Here is a 25372-nt window from a genome sequence, read left to right as displayed (position 1 = left end):
TTGAAGAGGCAAAAAGAGGAGACAAAGAAAGAGACAAAGCTGGTTTTTTCTCTTTTTTTTTCTTTTTTTTTTTTTTTTTTTTTTTTTTTTTTTTTTTTTTTTTTCTGAATTTGAAAAGGCTTTACACCCAACACGGGCAGAAGAGTTCTTTTCCTGGAGGGGACGGCTGAGAAAACTTGCAGACTGCAATGATTATAGCGAGAAGGAGAACAAAGAAAAACAGAGCTAGCGCTATTTCCCACATGAGGGGGTTTGAGGATGTAAGAAGAATGGAGCTGGAATGAAAGATTTTAGTGGTAGAAGAAAAACAGGAGGAAAAAAGAGAACAGAGTTATTTCTAGAGGCAAAAATTCAGTGAAAGTTCCCTGCAGCCAGTGGTCTGTTACCCACTGTAAGAGGTCTCCCACTTCGAGGGAAGCGGGCCTAAACCACTGTATATCAGTTAACAGGAGTCTAACAAAACTAACAAACCTACAATAAGGACAGAACCACATGTAAGACTGACAGACAAAGGGTGGGTGCCCCCCAAATGGGAGACCAGTCTGATGCCTTCCCGGCCACGTCCCCGAGGGGATATTTCAGGGGCGTCTTGGCTGAAGGTGTACCTGTATAAGCCCCAGGCCTGGTCACCTCAGGATGGAAGTCCAAGTAGGACAGCTCTGAGGTGAATCACCGTTATGCCTTATGACGTCCCCCGTGGAACCGCGGGTTGAGGCCCACACAAGCCCCGTAGCCGTTAGGCCGTGGGACTACACATAAACTCACTCATACACTCACTCGGGAACAGAAGGAGAGACAGAAAGAGAAACTGAAAATATTTAAACGGGAGCTGACTTGCCAAAGGGCAGGTTTTGGGATTAGGAGCCAAGGTTTAATCCAGGCCTTAAGGGCCTGGAGGAGTAAACAGGGCTTCTAGTTACTCAAGTCTCGCCCGCTGCCGCAGAGATGACCGGTAGGCGTCCCGGACGGCACTACCGGACACCGGAGAGGGTTCAGGAAGAAGGGGACGTCTCCCTCAGGTTCCTGACCCTCCGCAGACCCCTTACGGGGGGAAGACAAGAGCGTAGGGACGTCTCCTCTACACTCAGGTCCTCGAGGCGGAGCTGGAGCCCTGGGCCCTCAGCTGAGCAGAGCCGGGGCCCTGGGCCCACGGCAGAGAGGAGTCCCTGACGCGGCCGCGGTTAGAGACAGGGAGTCCGGAGTCAAGCAGCGGGAGAGGCTATGGGTAACAGAAGTCTTACCTTGCGGCGGAGTGGCTCCCTGGTCCAGCTTCAGGTGGAGGAGTCGGTTTCCCCTTTAGGAGGGGGTCTCACAACCCCTCCCGGGTTTCGGCACCAGCTGTAAGGTATATTGCCGAGTTAAAATGAAGAAACTGAGGCCAGTGAGAGAAAAAAAATGAGAATCCAATTTATTCAGCTCCCGGGCGACGTTCTGTGGTCCAGGAAGGGGCCAGAGAAGTCGCAATGGGCTCCTCAGGGCATGGGGCTTTTATAAGAAATGTAGGCAGTTGATTGGTTATTGGGGAAACAAAGAGCAGACAATTTCATTGGCAAGGAGAGTTGATTGATTGTTAGGGAAACAAAGAGCAGGCAGTTTTATTGGTTAAGAAGAGTTGAGATACCGATGGGGTGAGTCCCACTGGCAGTTAGGTGGGGCTAAGGAGACAAAGAATAGACAGGTTCATTGGTGGGGAAGTTTGATTGATTGTTGGGGAAACAAAGAGCAGACAGTTTTATTGGTTAAGGGACGTTTGATGTTAAACTGCCGCCGGACAATTTCCGGCAGGCTTTTTAATTTTTTTCTTGCTGAAAGGGACAAGAGAGGAATGCAGGGGTGGGCGTGCGAAGCCTGCATGGAGAGGCCAGATAGGAGTGTGTGTGGGGAGTTAGCATGAAGAGAGATAAGTGTGTCTGTCTGGCTCTTCAGCGAGGCAGCTGGCCTTACAGTTAGCATGAAGAGAGATAAGTGTGTCCGTCTGGCTCTTCAGCGAGGCAGCCGGCCTTACAGTGATATGAGTGAATAAAGCAGGCAATAATCTCTGCCTTCAGGGAGCTTATATTCTATGTTTGGTTAATTCAGTGACTCAGCGGCATTAACAAGTTCCCAGATTTTTTGTTTGTTTTAACTCTGCCAACCCTAGCAAGTCAGCTTTAACAATCTCTGACAAGAGGAATTGAACCAAGACACATAAAGTTTTAGTCACTTATCTAAGATCACATAAGTACCTATGAGGGAATCATGAGACCAGACTCTTAACTGAGATACAGTGCTGCTTTGGGGGCTCTGGGCCTGGAGAAGGGCCCAGCCTTCCTGATGTACATGGCTACCTGATGCCTGAACAAAATCAGGGGGTCTATGAACTAAGAATAGGTGGGGATGGCTTCTAGAGAGGAAACTACCATGACTTCTACAGCCTGCTGCACTGGAACCAATGTATCTCCAAACTGAGAATTGGCTGAGTTGATAAAAACCACTTTATTTATAGTTAGATATATCTCAACTATATATCTAACTATATGCAAATAGAATTCAAGGTTTCTACTTGCTAAGATGGTGATCAGCACAGAAGGGATGGAGGTGATGGTTCTATGGGGTGGAGCAGGGGGCAGGGAGGGCAGTCTCCTAAACTGCAGAAAAGCCACTTTGATGTAGCAGAAAGTATATGAAGTCTAGAATTTAGAGACTGTGGGTATCAATCCCTATAATGTAACAGCCAGAAAATTCTTAAGGTATGTTGGGGTATCATTTTAGCAGAGGTTGAGGAAAATTGTCTTCATTTGACGTTAACCAGGAAAGGTGTTTTTGAGTCTCACATTGCCAACCCTACTAAAGCAGATTACCATTCAGTGGAACCCAGGACCTTCTGGAAAGAAAAGGCATAAATTTAAACAGAATTTCTATAAATCTGAATAATGTAGAAAGAAGAGGAGGAGGAATCATAGATAATTACTCCCATGAAATACAAACTGGAGATATAACATCCTATATAAAGAGAACAATAATAAATCTTCATATTAAGAAGCAAGGAAATTGCTGGGAATGGTGGCTCAGGCCTGTAATTCCAGCACTTTGAGAGGTGGAGGTGAGGGGATCACTTGAGGTCAGGAGTTCGAGACCAGCTTGGCCATCATGGTGAAACCCCACCTCTACTAAAAATACAAAAATTACCTGACGTGGTGGCACATGCTTGTAATCCCAGCTACTCAGAAGGTTGAGGCAGGAGAATCACTCAATCCTGGGAGGCAGAGGTTGCAGTGAGCCGAGATCGCACCACACTGCACTCCAGTCTGGGTGACAGAGCAAGACTCTGTCTCAAAACAAACAAACAAACAAACAAGGAAATCATCAAGAATGCTGATAAATACACAGAGAGGATTTTGATTGTATTTGCTTTTTTTTTTTTTTTTTTTGAGACAAGGTCTCACTTTGTCACCCAGGCTGGAGTGCACTGGCTCGATCTCAGCTCACTGCAACCTCTGCCTCCCAGGCTCAAGTGATCCTCCTACCTCCGCCTCCTAAGTAGCTGGGTTTAGAGGCACATGCTGCCAGCTGGCTAATTTTTTTATTTTTTAGTAGAGACAGAGTTTCAGCCATGCCCAGGCTGGTCTCAAACGCCTGGGCTCAAGGGATCCACCTGCCTTGGCCTCCCAAAGTGCTGGGATTACAAGCGTGAGCCACTGTGTCTGGCCTATGTTTGCAATGTTTTACTTCATAAACTGAGTGGGGGCACATGAGTGTGTGTTTTATTATTTTTTATGTTTTTTTCCCCTGGAATATTTAATTTAAAAAAAACAAGATTGGTATCATTTTGCCTTTTTGGAATCTGTCATTTGTAATTTGATGAATTGTCATTAGTGAGTAGGGAGGTGCAGAAGAGGAACTGAGTTCTGATGTCGTCTTCCTTCCAGAAGGAAGGACCAGATCTGAGATCTCATTCCTCTTATCATCTTTGCGGTCAAGGTACTACCCTCCCCTCCCTTTCTCCTGCCCCCTTGAAGTTTTTTCCTTTACATTCGGGAACGCAGTTGCATCCTACAATTTGCCACTGCCCCAGTTGCACGAAGGAGTGGGTGTAGTAGAAATTCAGTATCCACTGGTATGTATCATTGTTCCTGAGTCAACTTTGCTTTTCAAAAACACAATATGTTATTAAACAAAATCTCTCCTCTGTTCTGAACAACAGACTAGCAGTTGGGTTTTTAAATATATACTTAAGAAAAGTATACATGCTTAGTCCACTCAAAGGCTGATCACCTGCCAGGGTTTATTGGGAGTTGCTAGGGTGGGTCCCCCCTCAGCTCTCACCACCAATTCTTGAGTCACACAATGGCAACATTTTGCTATAAAAATGCTAACTTCTCTTCTGTTGTACTTCTGCTGTTATTCAAAAACAGCCAAATGGATGTTATTGAAATCCGGTCCCAAGAAAGGTTGAAATTGCTCCCCAGCTGGGCCTGAGACCCTGTGTGCCAAATTTCAGCCTAAAGAGAATTCTTATATTTGAGTCACTCTGAGCAGCTGAAAATATGAGGTTTGGGGTGGAAATGCTAACAGACTCTTAACTATCATTTTGCAAACCATGTGATTATAACACAATGCAAACCCCCTCTGGAGCAGCTCTCTGGCAAAAGCAACAGAAACAAGACGTCTAGGCCCGAAAGTTCTGCCTTTACAAGCTTCTGCTGGGCTAGCAGCAGGCAGGGGAAGCCTGGTAATGCCACTGTCAACATTGCTGTTCTAGCTAACGGTAAAAGATGGGCCTCATTGATGAATCTATGTGAAATAGCATGAGCGTATACAGCTCATTCCTTTACAGGGTGCCTTGGAACGCAAGTTTATGGTCACCCTTGCTTGTTCTGGAAGTGTTATCACCAACACAGTGCTTGATTCCAACCAGACACGAATTGTTTGCCACCTCTAGTCCCATTGGCTTAGTCACACTTGCTCCCATTCCAACTTGGCAAAAATGCCTGCTCTGCTTGGCCACTTGCTTCTATCATCTGGCATTTAGATGTGGGCTGAATCTCTCCTCAGTAACATTCGGGGCCACAGAGATGCTTTGGTTCCAGGCTCCAAACACATGTTCCAGACAGTGAATGTCCAAATGTAGGTAGAGTTTCCATGGGCTGATTCATTCATGGAACCCTCACAGGATGGAGAGGCAATCAGAGCTTCTTGAAGACAGCCTTCCAGAGCAATGTTTCTGGAATAGTCTCTCATCACACCTCCCAGAACACCAGGGCTGTGACAAAAGGCAAATTTTTCCCAAGGCCCAATCAAACTGTAGCTTATCTGTTTCTGCCACTCACCAGCCAGTCTACTGTGGGCAAAACAATTACCCACATTGATGGCTAAATCTCAGCTTCCTGCTGGGCAGAACTTGCCTTCTGTCTGCTTGTGAAGATCATAGAATGTGAGAGTATTTTTTTTTTTTTTTTTTTTGAGACGGAGTCTCACTCTGTTGCCCAGGCTGGAGTGCAGTAGTGTGATCTCGGCTCACTGCAACCCCTGCCTTCCAGGTTCAAACAATTCTCCTGCCTCAGCTTCCTAAATAGCTGGAACTATAGGTAACTGCCACCACACCTGGCTAATTTTTGTATTTTTAGCAGAGACGGGGTTTCATCATATTGACCAGGCTGGTCTCAAACTCCTGAACTCTTAATTTGCCCTCCTCAGCCTCCCAAAATGCTGGGATTACAGGCCTGAACCGTGCCCGGCCTTGTGAGAGTATTTTCTAAACTGCTATGCACCATATGCATTTTTGGCCATGTTATCTCCAAAACTGTATCATAGCTTCAAAATTCAAATTTCAGCTAAAACTACAGTTAAAGTCAATAGAAGAGAATTTTAAAGATCTGCTTTCATTAGAAATAGCAGGCCACGGGTTCTGAGAATTAGTATTTATTGGATGCCTGATACATACTCAGTTCTCTGTTAAGGACTGTGAAGATGGTCAGGCATGGTGGTTTACATCTGTAATCCCAACAGTTTGGGAGGCCAAGGCAGGCGGATTACCTGAGGTCAGGAGTTCAAAACCAGCCTGGCTGACATGGCAAAACCCCATCTCTACTAAAAAATAAAAAATTAGCCAGGCGTGGTGGCGGGCGACTGCAGTCCCAACTACTCAGGAGGCTGGGGCACGAGAATCGCTTGAACCTGGGAGGCAGTGGTTGCACTGAGCTGAGATCCTGCCACTGTGCTCCAGCCTGGGCAACAAAGCGAGATTCTGTCTCAAAAAACAAAACTGTGAAAGATACATGATAAGTGTATTAATATTAATTAATTCCTAATATTAAGAAGATTATGATTTAGCACAAAGCAAAAGATACTTTGATAATTAAGTGAAAGATGCTCTAGATACAGTAACAATTCAAAAGTAAAGAGGAGCTGTAAGGGCTGGAGAAATAGGGGTAGCTTCATAAATAATGCAAGTTTTATAGATTCTGTTGTTTGTGTCTGTCAAGGATCCCTTCTTTAGGGGTGTCTTAGTCCATTCTGTGATAACAAAACACTTTGGACAGGACAATTAATAATCAACAGAAATTTATTTCTTACAATTTTAGAGGCTGGGAAGTCTAAGATTAAGGCACCAGTAGATTTGGTGCCTGGTGAGGGCTTGCTCTCTGCTTAAGTGCAGTGGCATAATCACAGATCACTGCAGCCCTGACTTCCTGGGCTCAAACAATCTTCCTTCCTCAGCCTCCCCAGTAGCTGGGACTACAGGCACAAACCACTATGCCTAGCTAATTTCTGAATTTTCTGTAGAAATGGGGTTTTGCGGCCAGGCACAGTGTGTCACGCTTGTAATCCCAGCACTTTGGAAAGCCAAGGCACGTTGATCACTTGAGGCCAGGAGTTCAAGACTGGCCAACATAATGAAACCCTATCTCTACTAAAAACACAAAAATTATCCAGGCGTGATGGCACATGTCTGTAATCCCAACTACTCAGGAGGTGGAGGCACGAGAATCACTTGAACCCAGGAGGTGGAGGTTGCAGTGAGCCGAGATGGTGCCACTGTACTCCAGCCTGAGCAACAGAGTGAGACTGTCTCAAAAAAAAAAAAAAGAAATAAAGAAAAAGAAATAAACAAAAAAAGAAACAGGGTTTTGCAGTGTTGGGCTGGTCTCAAACTCCAAGACTCAAAAAGATGATTCACCTGCACCCTTTCTTAAATGCCCCACCTCTTAATACTATCAAGTTGGGGATTCGGTTTCTTTCTTTTTTTTTTTTTTTTAATTTTTCTCTCTTTTTTTATTTTCTTTAGAGATAGAGTCTTGCTCTGTTGCCCAGGCTGGATTGCAGTGGCAGGATCTTGGCTCACTGTAACCTCTGCCTCCGGGGTTCAAGTGATTCTCCTGCCTCAGCATCCTGAGTAGCTGGGATTACAGGTGGCCGACACCAAGCCTGGCTAATTTTTGTATTTTTAGTAGAGATGGGATTTCGCCATGTTGGCCAGGCTGGTGTTGAACTCCTGACCTCAAGTGATCCTCCCACCTCAGCCTCCCAAAGTGCTGGGATTACAGGTGTGAGCCACCACTGAGCCTGGGCCTGGATTAGGTTTCAACATAAGAATTGTAGGGGGCTGGGCATGTGGCTCACACCTGTAATCCCAGCACTTTGGAAGGCCAAGACGGGCTGATCACAAGGTCAGGAGATTGAGACAATCCTGGCCAACATGGTGAAACCCCATGTCTACTAATAATAAAAAAAATTAGCCGGGCATGGCGGCATGCACCTGTAGTCCCAGCTACTCGGGAGGCTGAGGCATCGAGAATCGCTTGAACCCGGGAGGCAGAGGTTGTAATGAGCCGAGATTGCGCCACTGCACTCTAGCCTGGGCAACAGAGCTAGACTCCGTCTCAAAAAAAAAAAAAAAAGGATTTTAGGAAGACAGCAAGGGGATTTGATTGTCCACACTCCATGTGGTTTTAATGGGTTTGACAGTCATAATACTATACCTGCCTGGCTACAGATGGAGGCATATACCCTGGGTTTAGCTGTACCCCACCATTCTAGATGAACAATAAATGGCGTTTGATCCAAATCAAGCCAATGAAAACTGCCCCACCCCCGCTCCGGAGCCAGGATATTACAAATGGAGGATGGGAGAGAGGAAGTCTTCTGTGGGTATTGCATGAGATGTTGTAAGTATGGAGCTTTCTGTGGCCCTGTGCTGGTCCTTCAGTATGGAGGCATGATGTCTATAGAAGGAGAGAATAAATCCAGTGCAGGGTAAAGTGAGACTGGACATGAGAAGAGGGACCAAATAGCACTGTCTGGGTCCCTGGCATCTCTGAAGCAAGCTGTTCTGTTTTTCATGAAAGCAGATTTCTTTTTTGTGCCATCAGAAGTTTGGTTTGGATTTTCTTTCGTTTGACCCAGAAGGAGCCCTAACTCTTAGGGAATGGGATTTAAGTTCTGTATTTTAAAAATGGGTAGGATTTTGATACGCTCAGGGAAAATGGTAGGGTATTCCGGGCAAGTAGAGCTGCTTTAATGAAGGTCCAGAGATAAGAATGAGCATTTGGGGAATCTGAGAAAATCAGTCTGAATGGAGCAATTTCAAAAGAAGTAAATTTAAATTGGGAATAAGCAAATTAGGTGGGTTATAAAGGAAGAGGTCAGTTTGGGAGTTTGTTTAAACTAGATAAGAGTTGAGGCTTAAGAGGAAACAGTTTCTAAAATTAAAATAAAAACTACATCTGTTTAAAGGCAAAATTTTAAAAGTCTGCTGCATTAATCTGCTCAGGCTGCCATGACAAAAACCTCATAGACTGGGTGGCTTAAACAAGAGACATTTATTTTCTCACAGTTCTGGCAGCTAGAAGTCCAAGATCAAGGTTCTGGCAAATTCGGGTTCTAGTAAGTGCTCCCTTCTTGGCTTGTAGATGGCTGGCTTCTCACTGTGTCCTCATATGGCCTTTCCTTTATGCACACACAGTGGGGAAAAGGGGGGGAGGTGGGTGGAGTTGGGGGAGCTTTGGTGTCTCTTCCTCTTTTTATAAGGATACTAATTATATAGGATTAAAGCCCCACCCTTACGGCCTCATTTAAATTTAATTACCTCCTTAAAGGCTGTATCTCCAGATACAGTCACATTGGGGATTGGGACTTAATATATAAATTTTGGAAAGACACAATTCAGTTTATAACATCTGTCAAAACTAAGAACAGGAGAAAATGAAGGTAATGGAAACACTTATACACAATTAGTGGGAAAATACATCATCACAGCTCCCTAGGAGAAAAATCTGGCAAAATCTAGTCATGTTGGAACATGTATGTCCAAAACCCATGAATTCTACCCTGATTTTGCGTAATCTTTAGCACCGGTACACCATGAAGCACATTCAAAATGATTTTTACAGCATTATTTTCAAGAGCCCCCAGATCGAAAGCAACCTAAATATCCATCCAAAATAAGTGGGGGAACAAATTATTTAATTTTTTTTTTCTAAGACAGGGCCTCGCTGTGTTGCCCAGGCTGGAGTGCAGTGGTGTGATTTTAGCTCACTGCAGCTTCAAACTTCTAGGCTCCAGTGATCCTCCTGGCTAGCCTCCAGAGTAGCTGGGACTCCAGGTGTGTACCACCATACCCTACTCATTGTTAAACTTTCTTTGTAGAGAAGGGGTCTTGCTACATTGCCCAAACTAGCCTTACACTCCAGGGTGCAAGTGATCCTTCTACTGCAGCCTCCCAAAGCACTGAGATTACAGGCATGAGCCTCTGTGCCTGGCAGGAAAAATAAATTTTAGTGTGTTCATACAATCAACCCTACATAGCAGTAGAAGTGAAAAGAAAAAAAAAAAACCTAGGCCTACGTGTATCAACATGAATAAATCTCAAATATAATAATGTTGAGGAAAAAATCAAATTAATGAAGAACATAGAACATAATAAATCAGTGGGGTGCCAGAGCTGTCTCACATTCTTAGGGTCATCTCTTCCTAACTTCTTGTTCACTGACACAATGTGGTCATTTGAATTTGGCCATTGGTGGGAGTATGTATAGCATGGAAATTGGCAGATGCTTTAAATCAAGTTCTTTTTTTCTAGAGAATCTGTTGTTAAACATTTACCATGATATCACTGGATAACATTTTTTTAGGTTATCTCATTTAATCCATATATCAACATGCTTGATAGTATCACCATTTCACAGAACAGGCTGAGTATTTTAAGTAACTTGCCCAATCCACATAGGTAATATGGACAGACCAGAGATTATTACCTCATAAAGTTTACATGCGTATACCAAATATACACATATTACATATCTGACTTTCTTTGGGTTTTGACCATACTTGACTCTCCCTATTAGTCTGTTGCTATTATAGCTGCTACATACGTATATTTTAGCATTTGCCAGGCTGAATTGCAATCATTCACTTATTAATACCCCTATTCAATTATGAGCCTCCAGAGAGAATGGACCATACGTTATTCGTCTCTATAGTTCCAGAACACAGGCTAGACATGGCACATCTACATAAATTCCTTGTTAGTAGCCTAACTCTGGCTCTGCAGCCATTCTTTACTAACTGCTCATGGGTGATGAATATTATAGGACTACTATTGAACTATTAGCCATTCCTTTCGCTCCAAGATCCCTAAGCAACCACCATCACAAGGCAGGCTCAGCAGGAAGAATATTCAATACAACTAACCCCTGTTTGTAGGGCTGTTCCTAATACCTTAAACACCACAAATGGAATGTCTAGGGCTTTTTAAGTTTAAGAACTGCACTCACATCAGTCTGTCTCTCACAGTTACATACATTACAACAACCAAATGACAGGATAGCACCATATTCATAGAATATACAAGAATAAAGAAAAATTATGAGACAACACAATACGATAAAGTCTTGCCAAAAGCTATCTTTTCATTATGATACAGCTATAGGGTCCAGAGGGGCAAGACCACACAATTCCAAAGCTTTCTCACACACGAAACAGGGTTGGTTGCTGATAGCATTTTGAGGCATAACATTTTTTTTTTTTTTGAGACAGAGTTTCGCTCTTGTTACCCAGGCGGGAGTGCAATGGCGCGATCTCGGCTCATCACAACCTCAGCCTCCTGGGTTCAGGCAATTCTCCTGCCTCAGCCTCCTGAGTAGCTGGGATTACAGGCACATGCCACCGTGCCCAGCTAATTTTTGGTATTTTTAGTAGAGACGGGGTTTCACCATGTTGACCGGGATGGTCTCGATCTCTTGACCTCGTGATCTACCCGCCTCAGCCTCCCAAAGTGCTGGGATTACAGGTGTGAGCCACCGCGCCTGGCCAACTTTTTTTATAAATACTAAAATGCTTAACACAATATACCACAGTATCATATAAAGACAAGTATTTGGTATAATAAATACCACATTCAGAATGATCACTTCTTGAGAGGAAGGAAAGGAAGGTAATTAATGAGGGAAACAAAAGCGCGTCAGTTGAATTTTAAATGTATTTCTGAAGCTGAGGAGCGGGTACGAATTAGTGACTGTATACTCTGTGCTTTTTATTTTTCTAAAACATTTGGTAATAGATCAATGAAATATGGCAGCCAGTTCTTCCACGGAGTATAGCGTTGCATGGGTGAGGTAGGAGGAAGCACGAGACACAGTCTCTATCCTTATGTCATCTCACTAGCTCTGCAGTGAGAGGGTAGCTCTGTGGCTCCCAGATTTGGCCATGGAGGTGCTGGGGGAGCAGGTGAGTTTTTAGTATCTCTGGGGATACAGGCAGTTGCAATATTTGGTTCTGAGTTTCCGAAAAGAAAGAAAGAGTAAGTCCAGGCACGGTGGCTCACGCCTGTAATCCCAGCACTTTGAGAGGCTGAGGCAAGCAGATCACAAGGTCAGGAGATTGAGACCATCCTGGCCAACATGGTGAAAGCCTACCTCTACTAAAAATACAAAAATTAGCTGGGTGTGGTGGCCGCACTTGTAGTCCCAGTTACTTGGGAGGCTGAAGCAGGAGGATTGCTTGAACCCAGGAGCCAGAGGTCGCAGTGAGCTGGGATTGCACCATTGCACTCCAGGCTGGCAACAGAGGAAGACTCTGTCTCAAAGAAAAAAAAAAGAAAGAATGAAGGAGTAAATACCAACACAAGGGGGAGGCGAGAGAACCAGGGGAATCATTCATGTGGTGAACACGACCACTTCAGGATGGACGCTTCGGCTCCACCTGGCCTCTGCAGACTGCCAGCAGTCAGGGGATATATTTGGTTACAGACAACAAACAGAGCATATATTATACAGGTGCCTATTTCTAGCCAACTTAAGTCGTAATAGAACTCAAGTTCTCCTAGAAAGGGGCACAAGTAGGAAATGTTAAGGGCAGATCTACAGCTAACATCGCTCAAGAGGTGCTAGGAGGGAATGACTTAGCTCCTAAGGGAAAGATTCTTCAGCCCTGCTGCTGGCGTCATGCCGTGTTTTCATTCCTAGGTAAGGTGGTCTAAAGTACTCTACTTTAGTTCCATTCCCTTGGCTCTTGAAAGCAAGTTAATAAGGCATTTATAGGCTGGTCTGGATTTTGTACCTCTCCCTGACCTCCCTCCTCCCCTTCACATTTAGTAATACTTAACTGTGCACTAAACACGTCTTGCTCTTTCTGCACATGCTGTTCTCTCCGCCCCACCACAGTCCTTCTCCTTCTTCAAGTCCTTTCCCTTTCTTCCTGTGTGAAAACTTTCCCTCTACCCCTCCACATGAGCAGAGGCCTCTCTCTCTCCTCTGGGCCTCCTTCCTAGGACATACCTTTGTCGTTTCGTTTTTATGCACAGCATGGTAGTTGCTGCTCATATGTCCATCTCCCCTGCTGCAGTGTGGAGCTCCTTTGAGACAAGGAGCCTGTGTTGATTTAACTTTGTATCCCCCAGACCTAGCACAGACCTGGCACAGACATTGAGTAGGTGCTTAGCAGAAGGGGGAAGAAAGAGAAGGGAAGAGAGGACAGAAAAACTGACCTGACTCTTCACTTCTCTTCTTTAGACATCCTCTTTTTCACTCTATCTTTCCTTTTTTAAACTATCTGCTAACACTCATGCAGAGTTCAGCTGTAGGTAGAGAAGCAAGGCAAGAAGCATGGGGTATGCCAAAGATAAGGAAATTGACAATAGTGTGCACAAAAGGTCTAATTCCACTTTTTGGTGCAACTTCATTTTACATAGTGCCATTTGTGAGAAATGAATGACCCTATATACAAAGGCTGGAAGTGCACAGAAGGCAGAGTTCAGGGATGATAGCAAAGGTCCTGGTACCTTTTCTTCCCTGTTAACTATCAGAAGAATCTTCTGCTCTGTTTTTTTTTTTTGTCTCCTGACCTGGTCTGGGATCTCCTGAATTGCTATCAACAGCTAGCAATTTCATGTGTGTTAGGCCCTGAATTCTGTTCTGAATACAACTACAGTAGGTTCCACTAATTAATTAAATTGTACTTCATAGACTTGGAGTCAGGTCTCTTGAATACAAGATGCAAATTTATGCAACATATGCAAATCACTCATGTTCTCAAATTCCATGAACAAAATCTGGTAGCCTTGAGATAAAAAAGCCCCTGCCAAGCATCATCTCTCCTAATTATTGCTTAATTTCCTCCTCCCCCCACCCTTTAACATTGAACACTTTCAGGCTTGGCAGAAACTGGAAGAAAACACAATGAGAGCTGGTTAATAAACAGGAAGTTTCTCAGGGGCAAAGACCCTGCAATCTATTTATTTTATACTCTCCAGTGGCTCCTAATATACCGCTGAGCACACACAGTCTTGCATAGGGAACACCACCAGTCCTATCAAATTATGGATATTTCAAGATGAACAAAAATTGAGAGCCCTAAAAGCTTTGCAAAACATGGCACTTAAGACTAGAAACAGGAAATTAATGACCTGTGCTATATAATACATGTAGCTATTTATTTATTTAAATTAAATAGCATTTAAAAATTTAGTTCTTGGCTGAATGTAGTGGCTCATGCCTGTAATTCTAGCCCTTTGGGAGACCGAGGCAGGAGGATCCCTTGAGCCCAGGAGTTTGAGACCAGCCTAGGCAACATAGGGAAACCCTGTCTCTATTAAAAAAAAAATTAAAAGGAAATAACAATTTAAAATTTAATTCTCCTCAGGCAAGCCACATTTCAAGCGTTTAGTAACTAGATGTGGCTAGTGGCTTTCATAATGGGCAGTAGAGGTATAGAACATTTCCATTATCATAAAAAGTTTGGCCGGGCACGGTGGCTCATGCCTATAATCCCAGCACTTTGGGAGGCTGAGACCGGAGGATCACCTGAGGTTGGGAGTTTGAGACCAGCCTGACCAAAATGGAGAAACCCTGTCTACTAAACATATAAAAAAATTAGCCAGGCGTGGTGACACATGCCTGTAATCCCAGCTTTTTGGGAGGCTGAGGCAGGAGAATTGCTTGAACCTGGGAGGTGGAGGTTGCAGTGAGCCAAGATCATGCCATTGCACTCCAGCCTGGGCAACAGGAGCGAAACTCCGTTTCAAAAAAAAAAAGTTATACCAGACAGCACTGATTTAGACACTTTGTACTCAAAGTCCAGTCCTTGGAGAGCATACTGGGAGTGTATTGAGAGCATACCAGAAATGCAGAAGCTCAGGTCCTACTTCAGATCCACTGAATCAGAATCTGCATTTTAACAAAATCCCGAATTCATTCACATGCACATAAATGTGAGAGAGGCATTGGTCTAGATCTAGAATAGAAAAGAGTGGTTCTGTGCTCACTTCAGCAGCATATATATTAAGAAGATTAGCAAGGCCCCTGTGCAAAGATGACATGCAAATTCAGGAAGGGTTCCATTAAAAAACTTTGAAGAAAGGAAACAGTGGCTCTCTCCAGAAATAAAGCCACACATCTACAGCTATCTGATCTTTGACAAAGTCAACAAAAATAAGTAATGGGGAAAGGACTCCATTTTCAATAAGTGGTGCTGGAATAGCTGACTAGCTAGATGCAGAAGAATGAAACTAGACCCCTACCTTTTATCATATACAAAAATTAACTCAGGATGGATTAAAGATTGAAATGTAAGATGTCAACCTATAACAAGCCTAGAAGAAAATTTAGTAAACACCATCTGGACATCAGCATTGGGAAAGAATTTATTATTAAATCCTCAAAAGCAGTTGCAACAGAAACGAAAATTGACAAGTGGGACCAATTAACTAAAGAGCTTCTGGGCCAGGCGAAGTGGCTCACACCTGTAATCCCAGCACTTTGGGATGCCAGGGTGGGCAGATCACGAGTTCAGGAGATTGAGACCATCCTGGCTAACATGGTGAAAACCCATCTCTACTAAAAATACAAAAAATTAGTTGGGCATGGTGGCATGCACCTGTAATCCCAGCTACTTGGGAGGCTGAGGAAGGAGAATTGCTTGAAGCCGGGAGGCAGAGGTTGCAGTGAGCCAAGATCGTGCCACTGCACTTCAGCCTGGGAGATAGAGTGAGACTCTGTGTCAAAAAAAAAAAAGAGCTTCTGCACAGCAAAAGAAACTATCAACAGAGTAAACAGACAACTTACAAAATGGGAGAAAATATTCACAAACTGCACCCAACAAAGCTCTAATATCCAAAATCTATAAGTAACTTAAACAATTGAAGACGCAAAAAACAATAGCCCTATTAAAAGTGGACAAAAGACATGAGAAAACACTTCTCAAAAGAATTTATCCAAGCAGCCAACAAACATATAAAAAAATGCTTGATATTATTCATTATCAGAGGAATGCAAATCAAAACCACAACGAGATATCATCTCACACCAATCAGAATGGCTATTACTAAAATGTCAAAAAACAACAGATGCTGGTGAGCCTGCAGAGGAAAGGGAATGTTTATACATTGTTGGTGGGAATGTAAATTAGCACTGTGGAAAGCAGTTTGGAGAGTTCTCAAAGAACTAAAAGCAAAATGATCATTCTACCCAGCAATCCCATAACTGGGTATATATCCAAAAGAAGGGCCAGCCATCATGGTTCACATCCATAATCCCGCAACTTTGAGAGGCTGAGATGAGAGGATTGGTTGATTCTAGGAGTTTGAGACCAGGCTGGGCAATGTAGTGAGACCCCATCTTTTTTAAAAAAAATAGCCAGGCATGGTGGGCATGCCTGCAGTCCCATCTACTTGGGAGGTAGAGGTGGAGGATAGCTTGAGCCTGGGAGGTTGAGGCTACAGTGAGCCATGATCACACCACTGTACTCCACCCTGGAAAACAGAGTGAGACCTTGTCTCAAAAAAAGAAAAAATACAGAAAACAAATCATTCTACCACAAAGATACATGTACTCATCGCAGTGCTGTTCACTATAGCAAAGACATGAAATCAACCTAGGTGCCCATTAATAGTGGATTGGATAAGGAAAATATGGCACATATACACCATAGAATACTCCACAGTCATAAACAACAAAATTATGTTCTTTGCAGCAACATGGATGCAGCTGGAGGCCATTATCCTAAGCAAATTAACATAGGAACAGAAAACCAAATACATGTTCTCACTTATAAGTGGGAGCTAAACATTGGGTACTCATGGACATAAAGATGGCAACGACAGACACTGGGGACTACTAGAGCAGGGAGGGAGAAGTGAGGAAAGGATTGGAAAACCTTTTGCTCACTACTTGGGTGATGGGATCATTTGTACCCCAAACCTCAGCATCATGCAATATACCATGTAACACATTGTACATGAACCCCCGAATCTAAAATAAAAGTTGAAATTAGTTAAAAATAAATAAATAAATAAATAAATCAGTAATTCTCTAATTTTAGTATGTATCAGAATCATCTGGGATACTATAAACACATATTACTGGGCCCCAATATATGAGTTCTTATTCAGTAGGTGTGTTAGTTTTCTGGGGCTGCCATAATGAATTACCACAAAATAGGTGGTTTAAAACAAGTTCCTATTTCTGGACGCTCAAAGTCTGAAAACAAAGGGTCAGCAGGGCCACACTTCCTCTGAAATCAATAGGGAAGATCCTTCTTTGCCTCTTCTTAGCTTCTGGTAGTTTGCTGGCAATCTTTGGTGTTCCTTGATTTACAGGTATATAACTTTGGTCTCTGCCTCCATCATCTTATGGAGGTCTCCCTTTGTGTATCCGTGTCTCAGTCTCCTCTTATAAGGACATCAGTCATATTGGATTAAGGACCCACCCTACTCTAGTATGGCTTCGTCTTGGCTTATTTACTTGCATCTACAATGACCCGATTTCCAAATAAGGTGACATTCTGAGGTACTGTGTGTTAGGACTTCAACATGCCTTTCTGGGGGACACAATTCGACCCATAACAGGAGGGCTAGGTTGTGACCTGTTAATCTGCATTTTCTTTCTTTCTTTCTTTCTTTTTTCTGAGATGGAGTTTCGCTCTTGTTACCCAGGCTGGAGTGCAATGGCGCGACCTCGGTTCACCGCAACCTCTGCCTCCTGGGTTCAAGCAATTCTCCTGCCTCATCCTCCCGAGTAGCTGGGACTACAGGCGTGCGCCACTATGCCCAGCTAATTTTTGTATTTTTAGTAGAGACGGGGTTTCACCTTGTTGACCAGGATGGTCTCGATCTCTTGACCTCGTGATCCACCCACCTCAGCCTCCCAAAGTTCTGGGATTACAGGTGTGAGCCACCAAGCCGGCCCTAATCTGCATTTCCAACAAGTTCCTGAGCTGATGCTGATGCTGCTGCAAGAACTACACTTTGAAACTGCAGGTCAGACAATCAACAGAACAGGATTACCTGGAACAAAAAGTTGGATTGTACCATAGAAGTAACTGTGTTCCACTTCCCAAATGTGCAGAATTACGTGTTTAAACATACTTGGGATATGGTCATCCAGTCAGTGCATAAATACTTCCAAAGACAGGGCTCCCATTACTAGTAGTGCAGCTTTCTTGACAGCTATGCTCCTGAAATTTGTGCTCTTTGAACTTTCTGAATATCTGATACATTTAGCTGATGTATGGCAGCAGGAAGTCTCAGTATTTTTTTCTGACAGCTGCACAAAGTCTCAATGTTGAATTTTACATTTCCTCTTTGTGACAGTTCTCCAAATCCTTTGGATTTTGGTTTGCTCCAAAGGGCACACTTGTTGAGGTTTTCAGGGGTGATAATCATGCCCCCCACATTGGTTATGAGTTACATAGAAATAGACATAGGAATCCAACAGATGAAGATCAAAAGATCAACTATATTTCCTGTAAACATAGATTGGAGGGTAGAATTTGGACCTTGACCACAATCAGCCTTCCTACTAACCCCCACCTAATTGAATTTATGTGATATAGTCACATACAAAGAGGCAGGACAATTGAATCCACACCACTGTGCAAGGTTTTAAAGGTATGAGTTATAGCTATTGCCACATTAGGAAAGATCAGGTTTTTCTGGAAGAAAGAAAGGAAATATGCTTACCTTCTCTTCCATCAAATCCACCCATCCAAAGAGATCTTCCTTCTCCCAGAGTTGCCTACTTAGCATCCTTCCCACTATTTCACTCCTTTCAAACAGAACCCTAATGTTATTTACAAAAGCCCCACCACACCGCCTTTCATGGTGCCCGAGTATCTCAGGAAGCCAGCCCTATCCTCAACTGAAACCAATCCTAGGAAATCCAATCTCCTTGCCAGTGATTGGTTTCAGAATTTAGGCTTCAGCCAATCAGTGCATGGCATGACTCCTAGAGACTGCTATTGGATCAGAGACGGTCAAGTGATACAGATGAGCCTAATCAGACTACTTTTGTTCAAAGATAGGAGAAAATATTTCTCTCTCTCTTTTTTTTTTTTTTTTTTTTTTTTTGAGATGGAGTCTCACTCTGTTGTCCAGGCTGGAGTGCAATGGCACAATCTTGGCTCACTGTAACCTCTGCCTCCCAAGGTCAAGTGATTCTCCTGCCTCAGCCTCCCAAGTAGTTGGGATTACAGACATGCACTGCCACACACAGCTAATTTTTAAATATTTTTTTAAAGTAGAGACACGGTTTCACCATGTTGGTCAGGCTGGTCACGAACTCCTGACCTCAGGGGATCTGCCCACTTTGGCCTCCCAAAGTGCTGGGATTACATGCGTGAACCACCGTACCCAGCTTGGAAAGATTTTTCGAATGAGGAAGCATGTTGTTCCAGGAGCTGATGAGAGTCACCAGGAGGAACCAACTTGAAGAAAAAGCCCCTATCTGGAGGATGAAAGAACACAAAAAACAGCAAAACAATAAATCCCCAGCCCCAATTATAACCCTTGCTCTACCTTTGGCCCTTGTTGTTGTTGTAATTTAAAAGAATACTGGCCGGGCGCGGTGGCTCAAGCCTGTAATCCCAGAACTTTGGGAGGCCGAGGCGGGTGGATCACGAGGTCAAGAGATCGAGACCATCCTGGTCAACATGGTGAAACCCCGTCTCTACTAATACAAAAAATTAGCTGGGCACGGTGGCGCGTGCCTGTAATCCCAGCTACTCAGGAGGCTGAGGCAGGAGAATTGCCTGAACCCAGGAGGCGGAGGTTGCGGTGAGCCGAGATCGCGCCATTGCACTCCAGCCTGGGTATCAAGAGCGAAACTCCGCCTCAAAAAAAAAATAAAAAAATAAAAATAAAAGAATACTAATTTTTTTTTTTGTTTAAGCTGGTTACATCAATGTCTCTGTCATTTCCAGCTAAAATAATTTCTACCAATAAAATACTCAATATTCTTTCTATGAGTTAGTAGAAATTGCCTCATGGGGCCGGGCGCAGTGGTTCATGCCTGTAATCCCGGTACCTTGGGAGGCCAAGGCGGGCAGATCACCTGAGGTAAGGAGTTTAAGACCAGCCTGGCCAACACAGCGAAAGCCCATCTCTACTAAAAATATAATAATTAGCCAGATGTGGTGGTGCACACCTGTAATCCCAGCTACTTGGGAGGCTGAGGCATGAGAATTGCTTGAACCCGGGAGGCAGAGGCTGCAGTGAGCTGAGATGCGGCACTGCACTCCAGCCTAGACGACAGAGCAAGACTGTCTCAAAAACAAACAAACAAACAAAAAGAAATTGCCTCATGGAAACCTGAAGAAATAGGACCAGGTCTCCTCCCACCAATCCTCCAACTTAATTCATTAATGTTGCTCTTAAAGTATGTGCCCCTAAATGGGCAGATTACTCCAGACGCTGTGGTACCATTAACTCCTACCCAGCACAGTGCCTGCCATGGAATACATGCTAAACAAGTATTTGTTGAACAAATGCAGCTGGAGACTGCACTAACATTTTTAGTAGACACATAATAAATATATTCAGTTCAGGTGAACTAAAACTCCCTAGAACACTGTAATACAAGTTTTTTTTTTTTTTTTTGAGACAGAGTTTCGCTCTTGTTGCCCAGGCTGGAGTACAGTGGTGCAAACCTCTGCCTCCTGGGTTCAAGTGATTCTCCTGCCTCAGCCTCCCAAGTAGCTGGGATTACAGGCATGTGCCACCATGCTTGGCTAATTTTTGTATTTTTAGTAGAGATAGGCTTTCACCATGTTGGCCAGGCTGGTCTCAAACTCCTGAGCTCAAGTGATCTGCCTGCCTTGGCCTCCCAAAGTACTGGGATTACAGGTGTAAGCCACCATTCCCAGCCACATTTTAATATAAATTGATGCCAACACTGTTGTTCTTCACTATGTATCTGAGCAATTTCATAGTGTATGGAGTTTTCCTTTAAAATTTTCTTTTAACATAAATGATTGCATTTAGGAGACTGTAACCTAGGTTGCACTCAGCCCAGGTGATTTTTTTTTCTACTTTTTTTTTTTTTTTTTTTTTGAGACGAGGTCTTGCTATGTTGTTCAGACTGATCTCAAACTCCTGGGCTTAAGCGATCCACCCACCTCGGCTTCCCAAAGTGCTGAGATTACAAGCATTAGCCACTGGGCCAGGCCAGCTAAGGTGATTTTTAATTGTCCACCATTTGTCATGTCAGTTATTCTTGCTATTTTGGTAAGAACCTCAAGAAAGCTATACATTCTTTCTATACCTTCATATGCATCAAACAGCAAAATGTTGACTGTAACAGCACAAGGGGAAAGAACTCTAGGTTACCCTATTGTTTGCTAAAAGGAATTATTCCCCTCTATGCATTCCTAACTTGACCCATGAAATAAGACCTTCTGACCTTGCAGAAATGTCAGGATCATAACTTCTACTGCGTCTAGTTCATTCCTTCTACCTCCAACCATGCTTGGTGAGTTTTGGAGAAGGAACTGAAGCTGCTTGAACAGGCCCTCTCTGAATTCTTTGAAGTTGTCTCTGTGTAGGACCCATACATTCTCCTCTTCCACCAGTCACTGAGCTGCCCCTTGAACGGGAGGCCAGAGGTGGTTCAGCTGTGCCTGTGACTGGAGAGGGAGGTTGTTTAACTGTGTTAGGCCCGGAATATTAGCAAGGATTAGGGGCCAGCTTGTGGACACATAACCAGCCACATTCTCTTGTCAGTTTAACCAAAAACAGAGGTGAAGGCTTTTTCCCCATCTGGTTGACACCTGTGTTTATTTATTCACTCATGGCTTCAGAACTTAGATGAGTAAGAGCAACTTGTTAGTAATAGACTGTTCCCAAAGCTCAATCTTAATCAACACCCAAGATTGATTGTCCAATAGCTTCAAATCTATAAAAATATATTATAATAATAAAATATATTATTATTATAATATATTATTGCAAATTCCAGAAAAAGTAGGTCTATCATAGTTCCTTAACCTGACAACTTAATAGTCAAAACTAAAAAAAGAAAAACAATGTTTGATTCATTTTGGTTCAAAAGTGTGACTTATTTTGAGCAAATTCATCATAATATGAAGTGATTATTATGTTCCTTTTAAAACTTGTAAAAAGTGGGCTGGGCATGGTGGCTCACGCCTGTAATCCCAGCACTGTGGGAGGCCGAGGTGGGTGGATCACAAGGTCAAGACATTGAGACCATCCTGGCCAACATGGTGAAACCCCGTCTCTACTAAAAATAGAAAAATTAGCCGGGCATGGTGGCCGGCACCTGTAGTCCCAGCTACTCAGGAGGCTGAGGTGGAAAGATCACTTCAACCCGGGAGGTAGAGGTTGTGGTAAGCCGAGACTGTGCCACTGCACTCCAGCCTGACGACAGAGCAAGACTCCATCTCAAAAAAAAAAAAGTTATAAATTAACTGTTGGTTAGTAAAATCTAGATGAGTAGTAAAAAGAACTGGGGGCCAGGCACAGTGGCTCATGCCTGTAATCCCAGCACTTTGGAAGATCACTTGAACCTAGGAGCTCAAGACCAGCCTGGGCAACATGACAAAACCCTGTCTCTGCAAAAAATTTAAAATAATTAGCCAGGCATGATTGCACATCTGTAGTCCCAGTTACTCAGGAGACTGAGGTGGGAGGATCCTTTAAGCCCAGGAGGTTGAGGCTGCAGTGAGCTATGATTGTACCACTGCACTCTAGACTGAGTGACAGAGTGAGACCCTGTGTCCAAAAAAAAAAAAGAAGTGACTTCAAACCTCAGACTTACACATTTGTACTTTCTGTGATTCCCACTTTTTCTCCTTTCTGAAAATCAGACTACGTACCCATTTCTTGTCTTCCTAAGCCACTCCCACGAGCCACACTTCCTCTGAGATTGCCCACTGTGATAGTTGAATGGTACTTGAATTTCCTTCAGTTCCATGAAGTGTAATTCTCGAGGTCTAGACGCTTGAACTCATAAAAACCACCAGATAGGCTGGGCATGGTGGCTCACGCCTGTAATCCCAGCACTTTGGGAGGCCGAGGCAGGTGGATCACCTGAGGTAGGGAGTTTGAGACCAGTCTGATCAACATGGTGAAACCCTCTCTCTACTAAAAATGCAAAAATTATGTGGGCGTAGTGGCAGGTGCCTGTAATCCCATCTAACTGGGAGGCTGAGGTAGGAGAATCGCTTGAACCTGGGAGGCAGAGGTTGCAGTGAGCTGAGATCACACCACTGCACTCCAGCCTGGGTGACAGAGTGAGACTCTATCTCAAAAACAAAACAAACAAAAAAACCACCAGGTGAAATCTTGTCTCTCTTGGGCAAACTAAAACAAACTATGGCAACTGTCATTCATAGTTTTCAACTATCTACAATAGACTCAAATACATGGTAGGAAGTAATTTGTTATTTTGCTGAGGCATTGGACTCTGGCCTACTCTCATAATTTTAAGTGACATCAGCTTGCCTAGTTGAGCCCAGCCAACTGCCTCATATGCCCATCTCAACTGTGTGCTTCATGTTCTTACTCTTTTCACAGTGATTATATCTTTTCTGTCTATATGAAAATGATGCTGAACAGCTGGGCGTGGTGGCTCATGCCTACAATCCCAGCACTTTGGGAGGCTGAGGCAGGTGGATCACCTGAAGTCAAGAGTTCGAGATTAGCCTGGCCAACATGGTGAAACCTCATCTCTACTAAAACTACAAAAATTAGGGCTGGGCCCTGTGGCTCACGCCTGTAATTCCAACACTTTGTGAGGCTGAGGTGGGTGGATCATGAGGTCAGGAGTTCGAGACCAGCTTGGCCAACATAGTGAAACACCGTCTCTACTAAGAATACAAAAATTCGCTGGGCATGGTGGTGCATGCCTGTAGTCCCAGCTACTTAGGAGGCCAAGGCAGGAGAATCGCTTGAACTCGGGAGGCAAGGGCTGCAGTGAGCTGAAATCAGGCCGCTGAAATCAGGCTGCTGCACTCCAGGCTGGGTGACAGAGAGAGACTCCATCTCAAAAAAAATTAGCCAGGCATGGTGGCATGTGTCTACAATCCCAGCTACTCAGGAGGCTGAGGCAGGAAAATCACTTGAACCCCAAAGTCGGAGGTTGCAGTGAGCCAAGATTGCACCACTGCACTTCAGCCTGGGCAACAGAGCAAGACTTTGTCTCAAAAAAAAAAAAAAGGAGATAAGGTTATACTAGACATCCTAGGGGAGGAGAAAAGGGGGCTTTAGAGGAAGGAGAAAAAGAAGAGTTAGAATTTGATGGGTCCATGACACCCCTCTCCAGAAGCAGCAGCAAGACTGTAGCAGGTGTGGTTTCTAGCCTCACTGAATCCTACTGACAAAGAGAGAGCACCAAGCTTCTATGGACGATGTGGAATGAACAGGAAGAATAACAGAAAAAAAATCCATGCGACTCGAAGATTAAAGACATTGGTACAGATTGCTGCATTTTATCAATAGATATTTCTCTTCTCTGGGCACACAGTTCAATTCTATTTCTCTGCCAGCCTCCTTGTATCAACTTACAGTTAAGTGGCTGAGTCTGACTGATTGAATGTGGGCTAAAGTAATATATACCACTGACTCATAAATATATCCTCATGATCTCTCTATCTCTACCTCTAATTCCTTTCCAGTCAGAGTGGCAGAAATCAAAGGATTTCAAAGCCCAGATGATGACAGATCTCTATCATGGAAGGAGCTTGGATCCCTGAGTCACTGCTTGGAGGAGTGCTGCCTGGGATGGCTACCTGATCATGAACATCCACATTGGACTTCGCCTGAGCAAGGAATAAATATCCTATCTTAAGATAATGTGATTTGGAGTTTTTGGCATATGACCAGCTTCAATTACCCTGCATAATTTACACATCTTCTCCCTCTTTCCCAGGCAACTCATTTGCCTCCCAGATGTTTGTATTTGGAAGGAGGGAAGGAGACCCAAGTAATAACTGAGATCAAATTTCTCACCAACTCATTGGGACTAAGAGAGATACATTTCATTTGATTTAAAGAAAATAAATTACTTTGAAACTAGACTTGACATTATTTCTCCATCTGAATTACTTTTGATTTACAGGCAAGACATAAATTGAGTAATTCTGTCCTCTCTGACAGACAAGGTTCCCCAACACACACCTAATGGTGGTCCTTCCCACCACGATAAGTATTGGCTTCTTGGCCTCTTCACTCCTATCCTGTTACTGTCAGACCTGCACAGCCCTTCCTCGCTATGGTCAGGAGTCTTGGAGGTCTGGATAGCAAAGAGTTAAGCCTTTCTTTCGGGTCTTTTTCTCCTTCAGTCGATTAATTAGATTGAAATTTCAACTTCAAGCTGCTCTGCTGGTCTCTAGCTAATGCTGTCGCCTGAAATACTGCCCACCACACATGAGCTTTTGACAGCAAGAGCCGCTCAAAAGCCTCTTCGTGCCTCTATTCCAGGAATAACCCAAGGAAAGGGTTGATATCTGTGAAAGCTGAGTACTGAAGCTCTCTCTGTCCACCGCTTCAAAAGAATAACTACCATCGGTCTGCCTTTATTTTGTATTTTAGCTCCTCTTTGTCAATGAAAAGTTCCTGCTCTCTATTCATTATAAAGAATAAAGAGCTTTTCAAGTGTGAGTTGCT

General features: G+C 43.6%; 1 long non-coding RNA gene and 1 pseudogene across 1 annotated transcript in view; both read left to right on the top strand.

Moving 5' to 3' along the window:
• Positions 1–24783, top strand: part of LOC105719005 (uncharacterized) — a 57121-nt gene extending 32338 nt beyond the window's left edge. The window contains exon 2 of the long non-coding RNA XR_002477645.2: positions 24382–24783. This is a non-coding gene — a long non-coding RNA (uncharacterized LOC105719005). The remainder of the gene's footprint in view (positions 1–24381) is intronic.
• LOC135277090 (U6 spliceosomal RNA) lies at positions 14723–14822 on the top strand (annotated as a pseudogene).
• Positions 24784–25372: the final 589 nt, after the last annotated feature.

This window comes from Aotus nancymaae, unplaced genomic scaffold (genome assembly GCF_030222135.1).
Source record: "Aotus nancymaae isolate 86718 unplaced genomic scaffold, 86718_ANA_hifiasm-v0.15.2.pri h1tg000029l, whole genome shotgun sequence".
Lineage (NCBI taxonomy): Eukaryota > Metazoa > Chordata > Mammalia > Primates > Aotidae > Aotus > Aotus nancymaae.
Note: the sequence above shows the minus strand (reverse complement) of the source record. Positions and strands in the feature narration are given on the sequence as shown.